The following is a 12702-nucleotide window of genomic DNA, read 5'->3' on the forward strand; positions in this document are numbered from 1 at the left end:
AAAATTCTTGTAGTGTAATCGCATTTTCTCCCATTGTTGTTTCTACTGCCTTCGAGAATGTCTTTTTAAGAAAATAGGCTTTGAAAGTTGCAATGAAGCCCATGTCCATGGGTTGTAGCAATGATGTCGTATTTGGTAGAAAAAATAAAATTTTCACATCGCACAGATCATTAAGAGAATTTGGATGACCAGGTGCGTTATCTAAATGCAAAGTTCTGGTGTATTTTTTAAATACACCAGAATGATTGGAGCTTGTAATACACCTAATCTTAATGCTTAATGGGAGGAATGACATCATCTGCTTACGACTTTCTTTCTCTCCGCCAGGAAACACTCCTCAAGGTTTGCATGTTTTTGTGTGGTAAATTTAAAGGCATGTTAATCAAAACTCTTGTTGCGTATATCAAAGGATTGTTGCAATTAATTTTGCTGCGTTAATCAAATCCCGAATTAAGCAAAACTGTGTTAAGCAAGGGATACCTGTATGTGTGTGTGTGTATATATATATATATATATATATATATAATAAATAATACAATTGAGGATAAAATTTACTGAACTTTAGAAAGGAAACAAAATGATTATGATTTAAGTTAGGCCAATTTTGTAATCCTTCAGTACTATCTTTGAATAGAAGTTCAAATTTATAATGACAGTGATGCATGAGTTTTGTATTGCTTCATGGCTAGTGTTGTCAAATCCATTTTGAACCAGACCAGATATATGAAGTCTGATAAGCTGAATGCAACTCTTCCCATTAGATCAAAATTACAAGATCACAATAGATCATTCAAGAATGATGAATTGAAAGCTGATTTGCTTTAATGCTAACCAACTTTGTGATTGTCTGTGAAAATACTAGTGGTGGTGGTGAGATGGTGAACATTAGATGCCATTGTTGTAGTTCATTGTAGTGGGTGGAGACAGAGAGTTGTAGAATACATGCTCTCCCTCGATGAGTTTTTGGACTCCCTGGAGGTGTCATATAATAACAATAACAACTACTGTAGGACCAGATGACATTTATAATAATAATTATTATTATCATACGGGCATCTCCATTGGGTCAGAATACTCACTATAGGAGATTCATTATTCACACAATACTTATCATACATCTCCTTAACCCTTTAACTGCTATGTTGAGTTAACTCGAGTGCAGAAAAAATGGTAACCTTCCTACGATCGAGTTAACGCGATTGAAGTTTATTTGACTTGGGTTTCCTTGTATGACATCTAAAGAGAAAAATTTGAACTGGTGCAACTAATCATATTAAGCACCTCCATAGTGTAATTGGAAGAACGACGGTACATTGCACCCTTCGATTGGAAAAGGCCTAAATTCGATTCTTGTCGTGACGGGAGGAATCTTTATATATGGACTTTTCAATCGAAGGTGAGTTAGCTGATCTCATACAGAGGTAGCAGGGTTTTTTCTCCCAGAAACATGGGTTTTTCATTCTGCATACAGATAAATCGACCCTTCAGAGCACACACAATTTACAGACAAAAATACTAGTTGTGGTAAAGGGCGGTAGATGGCATGAATTTTGTACTTCAGATGAAGAAGATCCTGGTGATTCTACATAAATTAAGTGTGTCATTTGCTTAATCAAGCAGACACCTCTTGATTATGAAAATTTTATAAAACACTATTATTGCCATTTTTTTGTTAGTGAACAAGTGTATATCAAGAATGTATGATGCTGTCCATACTTCTTACTTCAGTAAGAATTTTAATTGATTTTATTTATAAATTTTTTGCAAAATTAATTCAGCACATGGGACAATGTCAGTAGAACATAAAATCAGCATTTAAAGGGTTAAACTCATTCACTGACAGAACACTCATAACTAAATCTGGAAACCCATTCACTGCCCTCAAAAAAAAAAGAAGCGAGTTCTAACATCCTTGCTAACCACACTCTTACAATTTCAATGGGAGACCTCTCGTTCTTTCCCTTCCTGCTATGTACAGAAAAAAGTCTTCAGTGTCAATCTTATAAAACTCTTTTAATAACTCGTATGATTCTAAGACGTCCCTTCTTTTTGATCTATTAGGTCATTTTTGAAGTCTACAGTAAACCTGTTCTCACAAGTAGCATTCTATAGAAACTGTCACAATCTTTGTCACTTGCCTTTGGATCCTCTCCACCACGTCTTCGTCTGCATGCAGGTGTCCAGACCTCCAGGCAGTAGTCCAGATGTTTAAAATACTTATAAAGGGGAATAATAACTTCTTTATCCCTGCTTGTTAGTATGTTCTTCAACAACCACATAATCTGATGTACTGTTTTGGTTACTTATGACATATGCCCTCTAAATTTCTACTTACTTACTTAATGTCCTCTTCCGTCGGGGGCAGGTTGAGTCTTCCGCGTTACCACAACAACCTCCAGGAGTCTCGGTTTCTTACATGGCTAGTAAGCTGTTTATATGTTTGTAATGCAGAGTTGACCTTTATTAATGTTCAATTTAGTTCTTGGTCTTCTTTTTTTTTTCTCTTTTCTTTTAATCTTGCATACAGAGCAAGATTGGGTAGTCTTTTTGATGGCATTCTCTCGACATATCCATACCAATGAAGTTGTCTTCTTTTGATATTTTCTTTTAATGAGTCTGTATATTTTAGATCTTGTCTTACAATTTCATTTGTTTTCTTTTCTGTCCATTTTGTTTTAATTATTTTTCTGAGAAATTTCATCTCAAAAGCCTCCTGTTTTCGTATCTCTGTCTTCTGGAGTGTCCAAGTTTCTGAAGTATTTAGCAATGTGGGTATTATAATTGCATTATATAAATTTATTTTTAGAGGTTTGGAGATTTTATTATTTTCCCAGATTTTACCTAGTTTATTAAATGATGACCATGCAGTCGATATTCTATTTAATAGTGGTCATGGTATCTAAGTGTTCTTTTATCACTGTTCCTAAATAGTTGAATTGTTTTACCTGTTCAATTATTGATCCATTCAAGGAGAAGTTCAGTTTTTCTTCGTTTTTTCCAATTATCAAGATTTTTGTTTTGTCTGTATTTATGGTCATGTTGTATTCTTTAGCCATATTGTTTAGTTTGGTTATTTGAACGCAAGGGCCTGTTAGCTCAGTTGGTTAGAGCGTCGTGCTAATAACGCGAAGGTCGTGGGTTCGATCCCCATACGTGCCATGAATATTTAGAGAGAGCCTGTGTAGCAGTGGATGTAGCGTTTGCCAACCACGCCGCTTGGCCGCACGAAGGAAGACTTGGTTTCGAATCTAGTCGGCTACTGAGGAAATTTTTTTGAATGAGGAAGGACGTAGGCATCTGAAGAGATTGCTGTTCTGAACGAGTCAGTGTGTCCCAGGGAGGATGATAGCAGGGGTGGCCTCTTGTGGGAATGGATACTAGGGAGAAGGGAGACAATGTCAGGTAACACTGAGCCCAGTGGAGTCTAGAAGGGATAATGCTGGGTATAGAAACAATGGCATTTATATGCTTTATACTAATGCCAGGAGTATCCAGAATAAGGGAGAGGAATTGGTGGCGCAGATAGCATCAGCCTGGCCAAAAATTATTGCGATCACTGAGACGTGGTTGACAGAAGGGGATATAACAACAGGAATAGAAGTCGCTGGGTATAGCATTTTTCGTCAGGATAGGAGGGGAAAGCGTGGTGGTGGGGTGCTGCTTATGATAAGTGATGACCTATGTCCTCTAAGAGTGGAGAATTTGGAAGGAAGTGAGACAAATGATTTTGAGAGCGTATGGTGTGAGGTAGAGGTAGGCAAGACAGGATATTTAGTGGGGTGTTGCTACAGACCCAGGAGCACAAAGGATGGGGACCAGGAGATGTTTAGACAGCTAAGTTTGGCAAGTGCAAGAAGAATGATTGTTATGGGAGATTTTAACTTCAGTAGGATAAATTGGAGAGAGGAAGATGCATGTAGCAATAGGGGAATGGAATTTCTAGAATTCTTGAAGGACAAATGTCTTAGGCAACATGTAACAGAGGGAACAAGAGGTTCAAGAGTTTTGGATTTGGTTATAGCATCAGATGAGTTGATAATAACTGAGATGACATCTCTCCCACCAGTTGGAGAGAGTGACCATATGGTGTTGACTTGGAAAATGAATAGACATGCAGGAGTATCAAAGAGACAGGAACTTATGTGGAATTATAATGCAGGTGATTATAATAGTCTTAGACGTCAAGTTCGGGAAGTTTCATTGAGGGAGGAATTGGAAGGCCGGGATATCATTAGTGCATGGGAAATTGTGAAAGAATATTTGTTAGCAGCAATGGTAAGTTGTATACCACGAGTGAAGAAGAGGACACAATTTGGAGTAAAGTGGATGACAAACAATATTAAACAGGAATTGCATGCGAAAAAGAGGCTATGGAAGAGATATAAGGAGACAGGTGAAGAGATGCATGAGGAATATAAGACACAGGCCAGAAGAGTGACTAGCGTGGTAAGGAAAGCGAAACTGGAATATGAGAGGAGATTGGCCCTAAGATCCAAAGAAAATCCTAGGGAATTTTTTAGCTATGTGGCCAGTAGGAGGAGAAATGACTGTGGAAGAATGATATTGTGGGATAAAAATGGGAATAGAGTGACTGATGCAGAGGACATAGTGGAATTGTTCAATGAACACTTTATTGGAGTATTTCATCCTAGAGGAGTCAGTTTTAATGCTAGAGGGATAGGACTGGTTCGAGGTCTGGAGGTACAGGAGGAGAGTGTGTTTCAGATACTGAGTACTCTGGATGTCAGTAAAGCTGTGGGACTGGATGGTATTTCGCCACGAGTTTTGAGAGAATGTGCTAGGGAATTGACAATACCTTTAACGTGGCTTTTCAATGAAAGTCTGGCTTTGGCAAAGGTGCCCAGGGAATGGAAGGAAGGTAAGATAGTGCCATTGCATAAGGGTGGTAACAGACTGGAAGTGTCTAATTATAGGCCAGTCTGTGTGTCATCAGTAGTTGTTAAGATCTTGGAGAAAGTAGTGAGGGACCGTGTACAGCATTGGGCAGATGAGGGTAATGTTATCTGTGAGAATCAACATGGATTTGTGAAAGGACGCTCTTGTTTTAGCAATATGCTAGCCTTTTATAATAAAGTTACAAGAGCATTAGATGAGGGAAAGGCATATACTGCAATTTTCTTAGACTTGGCGAAGGCATTTGACAGGGTGCCACATGATAAGCTGATATTTAAGTTGCAGCACATGGGTCTGGATGTCAGATTGGTCAACTGGATTCAGGATTGGCTGTCTGATAGGTATCAGAGAGTTGTGTATGGTGGAGCAGTTTCCAGGAGGCCGAGGGTTACAAGTGGGGTCCCACAAGGCTCAGTACTAGGACCTATATTGTTTAACCTTTATATCAATGACATAGCCAGTGGATTGCAGGGGGATATTCAGTTGTTTGCGGATGATGCGAAGCTTGGAAGGATTATTAGTAATAGTGCAGATGTGGTAGTCCTGCAAGAGGATTTAAATAAGCTAGATAGATGGGCAAATGAATGGGGATGTCAGTTTAATGCAGCAAAATGTAAGGTCTTGAGGTTTGGGAAACATCGATGGGATGCTGCATACTCTATGGGAGGAGTTATACTGGAGGAAGTTGGGGAGACAAGAGATCTGGGGTTGATGATTGATAGAAACCTGAAGTTTAGGGGACATATTGCAAAGGTGGTGAAGGTAACACAGAGGATTGCTGCTATTATGAGAAGGACACTGACCTGCAGAGATAAGAGGGTTATCATTCCGTTGTATAAGTCTCTGATCAGACCACACTTGGACTATTGTTCTCAGATTTGGTCCCCAGGATTTGAAGGGGATAAATTAACTGTGGAAAGGATACAAAGACGGATGACAAAGATGGTTTCAGGACTGTACAAGGATAGTTATGAGGATCGGCTGAGAGAATGTGGACTGCAGAGTTTGGTGGATAGAAGAAGGAGAGGTGATATGATTGAGACTTTTAAACTGTTGAGAGGTGGTTACAGGGTTGACACTGGGGAGTTCTTTCACTTGGTTGATCAGCAGGAAGGAGTGATGACAAGAGGCCATCCCTGGAAGTTACGAAAGGAAACTGTGAGCAAGAGGGTAAGGAGTGGTTTCTTTGTGTGGAGGGTGGTTGAGCCGTGGAATGCATTGCCTGATGGAGTGGTGGGAGTGAGAATGGTCAGTGACTTTAAAGAGTGGTATGATAAACTTTGTGTTTCTCAGGGGGGGACCTCCCCTCGATGAGTCTTGACAGAATTTATGTCTTAGGAAGGACCTCCCTCGATGAGTCTTTTGACTCCTTGGACACCTGAATAATAATAAGAATAATAATTAAGTTCACTATTTTTTATTTTGTGTCTAATATCATTACAATGTCATCTGCGTATTTTATGTTATTAAGGTTATAACCATTTAGGTTGACCCCCTTTTTCTCCTTCCAAGGCTGGAAGGAGAAAAAGGGGGTCAACCTAAATGTTGACCCTCTTTTAAACTTCTGGTTAACCATATTCTCTAGGTAGATGTTAAAAAGGTATGAGGAGATGGGACATCCTTGGGCTACTGCTTTACTGATGTTTATTTTATCTGTTGTTATACTATTGAATTTAATTATTGCTTCTGTGAGACTATAATATTTTTCTAAGAAGTTTAGGGTATCTTCATCGATTTGTTTCTGTTTTAATATTCTTAATAAGGTTACTCTGTTTATCGAGTCGAATGTCAGTTTAAAATCTATAAAACAGTAATAGATATTTTTGCTATATTCCCAGTATAATTCTGCTAGTCTTTGTATTATGAAGAGCTGATCCAATGTGGGACGATTCTTTCTGAAGCCTGCCTGTTCTTCACTGAGAATGATCTCATATGTGCTCTTTATTTTGTTCTGTACGATTCTTATAAATATTTTATAAGCATGGCTGAGTAATGTGATTGGTCTGTAGTTTTTACAATTTTCACCTTTCTTGTAAATTGGTATGATAATTCCTGTTCTCCATCTTCTGGTATTTCTCCTGTTTTAATGATTTTGTTGAAAAGGAATTTTAAAGTTGTTTACTTTCCTTCTTTCCAAAGTTCTGATGGAATTTGGTCTATCCCTGGTGCTTTGTCAGGTTTCATTTGCTTTAGAGCATTCTCCACTTCCGATGGAAGGATCATTAAGGTTCCATGTCTTGAGTTAGTGTGGGGCTTTGTTATTAGGTAATTATTGGTTTCATTCTTAAAGATTTCTTGTTAGTGTTCCATCCATATTGCTTTTATTGCATTTGGATTTCCTGTTTCCTTGCCATGCTGGTTGATCATTGTTAGAGGTAGTGGTGAAAAGTTTTTTGTAATTTCCTCAACTGTGTTATGTAATAATGCTTTGGGGTTATGGTGTTTATATGCCTCATTGCATTTTTCTGCTTTTTTGTTTAGCCAGTTTTCTTTAGCCTCTCTGCAGAGTTTATCAATTTCGTTTTTGAGTTGTTTGTATTTCTTCTTGTTTTCTTCTGAGGTATGTCTGTTTATTTTTGTTTTTAGTTTTCTTTTTTTCTTTGCATTTTTCTAATATTTCAGATGTTATCCATTTATTATTGGGTCTCTTATAAATTCCTAAAGTTTCCCTTGCCGAGTTAATTAATATTTCTTTTCTTGTTTTCCAAAGGTTTTCGGTTTCATGTATTTGAGCCCTATTTATTTCTTCAATTTTTCTAATGTAGTTTAATCTTATTTGGTTATTTTTAACTTTTCCATGTGGAGTTTATCAATTCTATTTTTTTTATAGTTGACTTTGAATTTTATCTGCATTGTTGCAGAGAGAAGTTCATGGTCTGTATCCAGATCTAGCCTTTTCCGTGTTCTGATGTTTTTGATTAAGGTTTTCCATTTTAGGATATAATCTATACAATTTAGTATTTCCCTATCTGGTGAGGTCCAGGTGTATTTAAAACTAGGTCTATGGTAAAACATTGTGTTTGAGATGAAAAGATTGTTTTCTTTGCAGAAATTGAGCATAGTTTCTCCCCTTTCATTTTTGGTTCCAATTCCAAATTTCCTAATTACATCTTTTAGCTCTTCTCTGAAAGTTCCAATCTTAGTTGAAATCTCCGATTATGAGTAAGATGTCTCTGGAGTTTGTATTATCTATTTCTTTTTTGGAGATCACTGTAGAATAGTTCGATGTCTTCTTCATTGTGAATTACACCTGGTGCGTAAATCTGGATAACCTTTATGTGTAGTCCTTTTTCTTTGGCTTTTAGTCTAATTTCTATTATTCTGGATGAGATAGGTTTAATATCTGTTATGCTTGCAGTAAGATTTTGTTTTATTAGGATTGCAACTCCTTCTCTATGTACATTTTTCTCTTTTTCCCGAATAGAATAATTTGCCCTCTGGTATGTTTAAGCATCCTTCTCCTATCCAATGAGTTTCTGAGATTCCTATGATATCCCACCTTATCCTTTTCAGATTCTCTTGCAGAATTTGGAGTTCTCCTGCTTGCTTTGTATAGAGATCTGATATTTACAGTAGCTATATACTTATCACATTTTGCTGACCACATAGAAGATTTCTCGCCAACACTATGTGAGGCTCGTGTTGGCACGTCGGCTACCCTGTACGTGGTAGTGCGAGATGTATTCCTGGTAATCGTGTAATCCATGAAAGTTTTTGGCATTTTAGTGTGGCCGGCTTGCCTTTCCTCTGCCTTTGGTCACGGCTCCTTATTCTTTATTCGGAGCAATCCATTGGGGCTTCCCTCATCTGCCACTCAAGGACGTGCCTGGTAGGAGTCTGGTCTCCCCCAAGAAATTTCAACTACCTGTACAGAATCATTAGTCACTAGTCTCATCAATTTCTTGCAGTTCAGTTCCATCAATATAGTACACAGCTTGTGATCTCTTCTTCCCAAAGTGCATCACCATACACTTGGTGACATTAAACTGACAGTCACTTACCTTTGCCGATAATGCCAGTCTATTTATATCACCCTGTATATAATGTAGGATCTCTACATTATGATTTACATCTCTACATCACCTTCATCGACCATTACTCCAGTATTCCCAATTTTTGCATCATCAGCAAACAACTGAATATATTTACTGTCAGATTATTTCCTATATCATTGATGTACAAATTAGACAACAGAGGACTAAATACTTAGTCTTATAGCACCCACTAGTCATCTAACTTTACCGGACTCAAATCATCCTTAAACTACTCTGATATTGTCCATCAGCCACAACACTCTAATCCAAATCACCAGCTTCATATTCATTCCCATCTGCTCCAATTTACATGGCAGAATCTTGTCAAATTTGTTTGGACTTTGAGCAAAGTCAAGCAGTATCACTGAGTAGCCATTTCTTTTATCCAACTCCATCGTCACTTTTCCTTCTAAATTATCATATTCTTCTCCACCTAGTCCTGAATTCTGTCTTATGCCAACTTCTCCTATACCCTAACCACTATTCCTGAGATACCGCTTGGCTTAGAATTTGCTACTGTGTTGAAGCCTCATTTGTGCAATGGAACTATTTTGTCCTCTTTCCACTCCACTGGTACCTTACCAGAACTTCGGCTTAAATTAAACAGCTCAGTCAGATTATGAATTGGTTAAGCATCTGTCAACATCGTCCATGGATCAAATGTGCTACTTATTCAACAAAATTTTCTGTGAGAATAAATTTTCAGAATCCTACCTAAAGGGGCAAAGATTATTGTCTTTACAAAGAACTTAAAAATATCAATAAATTACCTTGTGCATGATCTCGGAAAATATGGTTTCTGGAGAAGTACGTTTTTTTTTCAGAAACAGTCTAGTTTCTGAAAACATCATTCCATACTAGATCATTTAGTCCTACTGAAAGCATTCACTAGCAATGCTTTTCGTAAACATGAGCACTTAGTATCGGATCTTCTTGTCGTGGAAAAAGCATATAATACAGCCTGGAGGTTTGGCATATTGAATAATATACAGAACTCTGTAACTCCTTCTCTTTATTAAAAACTTTATATCTAACCAAATCTTCAATGGCAATTTGGGGGTCAACCATCTCCCTTTTCTGCAAGGGGGTAGAAAGGGAAAAGTCCCCAAAAAATGTTGTGTTAAGGTCATGGTATTTGCTGACAAAGTTAATTCAACAATAGAATAACTTCTTCTAGCTGTTAGTAATGCCTTTGATGTGGATGACTTTATTATCTTTTGTCATTCTTGTAACATGATGGTCATAGAGATGCAGCTACAACAAGCTATTAATATTCTTTCAAACTGGGCAATTTGTAAATGGCTTCTGATTTGAGGTCATCCTGGAAACTGTACTGATCTTGCTAAATTTTTCCAAAATACCAAAAAAGATATATGTAAGGAATCATTATCCTTCAAAGTGCTCACTACATCATCAGCATATGCTAATACCTTATTTTCCTTCATAGTTGAAGGAACTGTTATTCCTTGAACAGCATGTGTATTGTTGAAATCCTGTAAGAAAGGGTCAAGAACCAGTGCAAAGAGCAATGGACTGAGAGGGCAACCTAGCTCGACTCCTTTTCGAATTTTTAACGGGTCTGACAGGAACCCATTAACTAGGAGGCAGATGGTTGAATTAGTATAGGCTCCTTTGATAATGGATAGCAGTATTTTACCTACACCAATTTCTGGAGGATGTGGAATAGGAAAGGATGCCAGACATTATCAAATACTTGACTAAGGTCTACTTATAACACTGCCATTGACCACTTTTTCATGTTAACTAAGCGAATTAGATCATGTAGCAGAAATAACTGGTAATTAACTTAAGGAATTTACAACACATAAAATGGATATTAATTAAAGGAAACTTTATGAATACCTTCAATATTTCGGTAATGTCATGTTGCCATCTTCAGGAACATACAAATATGGTAAGTGCACGCAGGCACTAACAAAAGCAAATGAGGAAGAAGACAAGAAACTAATATTGTTCCTAAAGTCCTAATGGTGCCCCCTAGCTGGCTAATTGGGTTGTCTTGGCCATTGGGCTGAAGTTGTCATGATGCAAGTCTCCCAAATTTGGGGCAGTCTCATGCACCCAAATATGTTGAGGTTTGGAATGTTTTTTATGTTTATGATTATATGTTGATGATTTCATGAATAATCTTTCATACTTGAAGTTGCTGCTAGCCCAGAGTGGCTGTAGTGGTGAAACCGGATGTAGTCTTTGTGTTCTGAAAGCCTGATATTCGCTGTCCTGGTTGTTTGGCCAAAGTAGGACAATTTACATCTGCAAGGGACCTGGTATACACCAGGTAGGTCTAGGGGAAGTGGTTGGTTTTTGATGGAGCAGATAAGAGATGCCAAATTTTTATATGGTCTATAACAAGAAGTTAGGTCATCTTTTTTGAGGATATTGGTTATTTTATCAGAGGTGCCCCGGATGTAGGGGATGGTGATAGATTTAGTGTAATTTTTAATTTAGTGTAATAATGATTTAATAATTTAATAGTGTAATAATAATTTAGTGTAATCTTTATTGTGAAGGGAGGAAGGAGGATTGTGGTTTACTGGTTTTTGTATTTTTTGGGTTGTAGCCATTGGCTAAGAAAGTGTTAAGGATGTAGTTTAGTTCAATAGTTAGGGCATCATCATCTGAGCAGATTAATTTTGCCCTGTTATATAGTGTTTTAATAACCCCATATTGTTGTGAGGGAGGGTGGTGGGATTGCTGGTGAATGTATCTGCCTGTATGGGAGAGTTTTCTATAAACAGAGAAAACCAAAGATCCATCAGGCTGGTGAGTGATTAGAGTGTCTAGGAAGTGGAGGGTGTTGTTTTCCTCTTTTTCCAAGGTGAACTGGACCCTGGGGTGTTGGTTGTTTAAGTGTGTTAGGAAGGAGTGGAGTGTATCTGAGCCATGTGGCCAAATAGCAAACACATCATCCACGTACCAAAGCCAAATAATGGATTTTTGTGGGGCAGAGTTTAAGGCTTCCTCCTCAAAGGTCTCCATAAAGAAGTTGGCCAAGGGTGGGGAAAGTGGTGAACCCATAGATGTCCCCTCTATCTGTTTGTAGAATTTTCCTTGCCAAACGAAATAGCTTGAGTTCATTGCGAACTGAAATAGGGCTGAGATATCGGGAAGAAATTTGGCTTGGATGAGCTCTAGGGTTTCCTTGAGTGGGACATTTGTGAATAGGGACGAGACGTCAAAACTGACCATTATGTCAGAATGTTGGAGTGAGAAGTTTTCTACACTGGCTTTGAAGTGGGCTGAGTTTTTTTATGTGTGATGGTGTGTTGCCAGTATAGTGTGTGAGCACTTTGGCTAAATGTTTGGCTAATTTATATGTGGGGGAATCAATACCATCCACTATGGGATGTAATGAGCACATTTTGTTTATGTATTTTTGGAAGTCCATATAATCGGGGGGAGGGTCTGGAGTTAAAAGGTTTTAGTTTGTTAGTAACTTCCACAGGCCAAGAAGTGACTTTCTTAAGGAGTCTGTGGAGAGTTCTAATCTGAAAGCTGGTAGGATTATATTCAATAAGGAGGTAGGTAGCACGGTCTAATAATAAAGCCTTAAGCTTATCTGTGTAGTCCTTTTGGTTGAGAACCACCATGGCATTTCCCTTATCTGCTTTGGTGATTACTATTTTTTTTGTTTTTCTTCATTTCTAGTAGGGCTGCATATTTGTCTTTGGATAAGTTGGTTTTTGGAGGTCTTGCTTTGGTGAAAACACCAGCTACATCGAGTCTGACACTG

The 12702-nt window shown here is 37.9% G+C and overlaps 1 protein-coding gene and 1 non-coding gene across 2 annotated transcripts in view; one reads left to right on the forward strand and one right to left on the reverse strand.

Annotated features, from left to right (window-relative positions):
• Positions 1-12702, reverse strand: part of LOC150104032 (hemicentin-1-like) — a 792930-nt gene that overhangs the window by 242298 nt on the left and 537930 nt on the right. The window lies entirely within an intron of this gene.
• TRNAI-AAU (transfer RNA isoleucine (anticodon AAU)) lies at positions 3086-3159 on the forward strand. Its single transcript has one exon. It is a non-coding gene; the product is annotated as a tRNA-Ile (tRNA).

Source organism: Typopeltis vanoorti, chromosome 8 (genome assembly GCF_054136105.1).
Source record: "Typopeltis vanoorti isolate ZY-2024b chromosome 8, IOZ_Tvanoo_1.0, whole genome shotgun sequence".
NCBI lineage: Eukaryota > Metazoa > Arthropoda > Arachnida > Uropygi > Thelyphonidae > Typopeltis > Typopeltis vanoorti.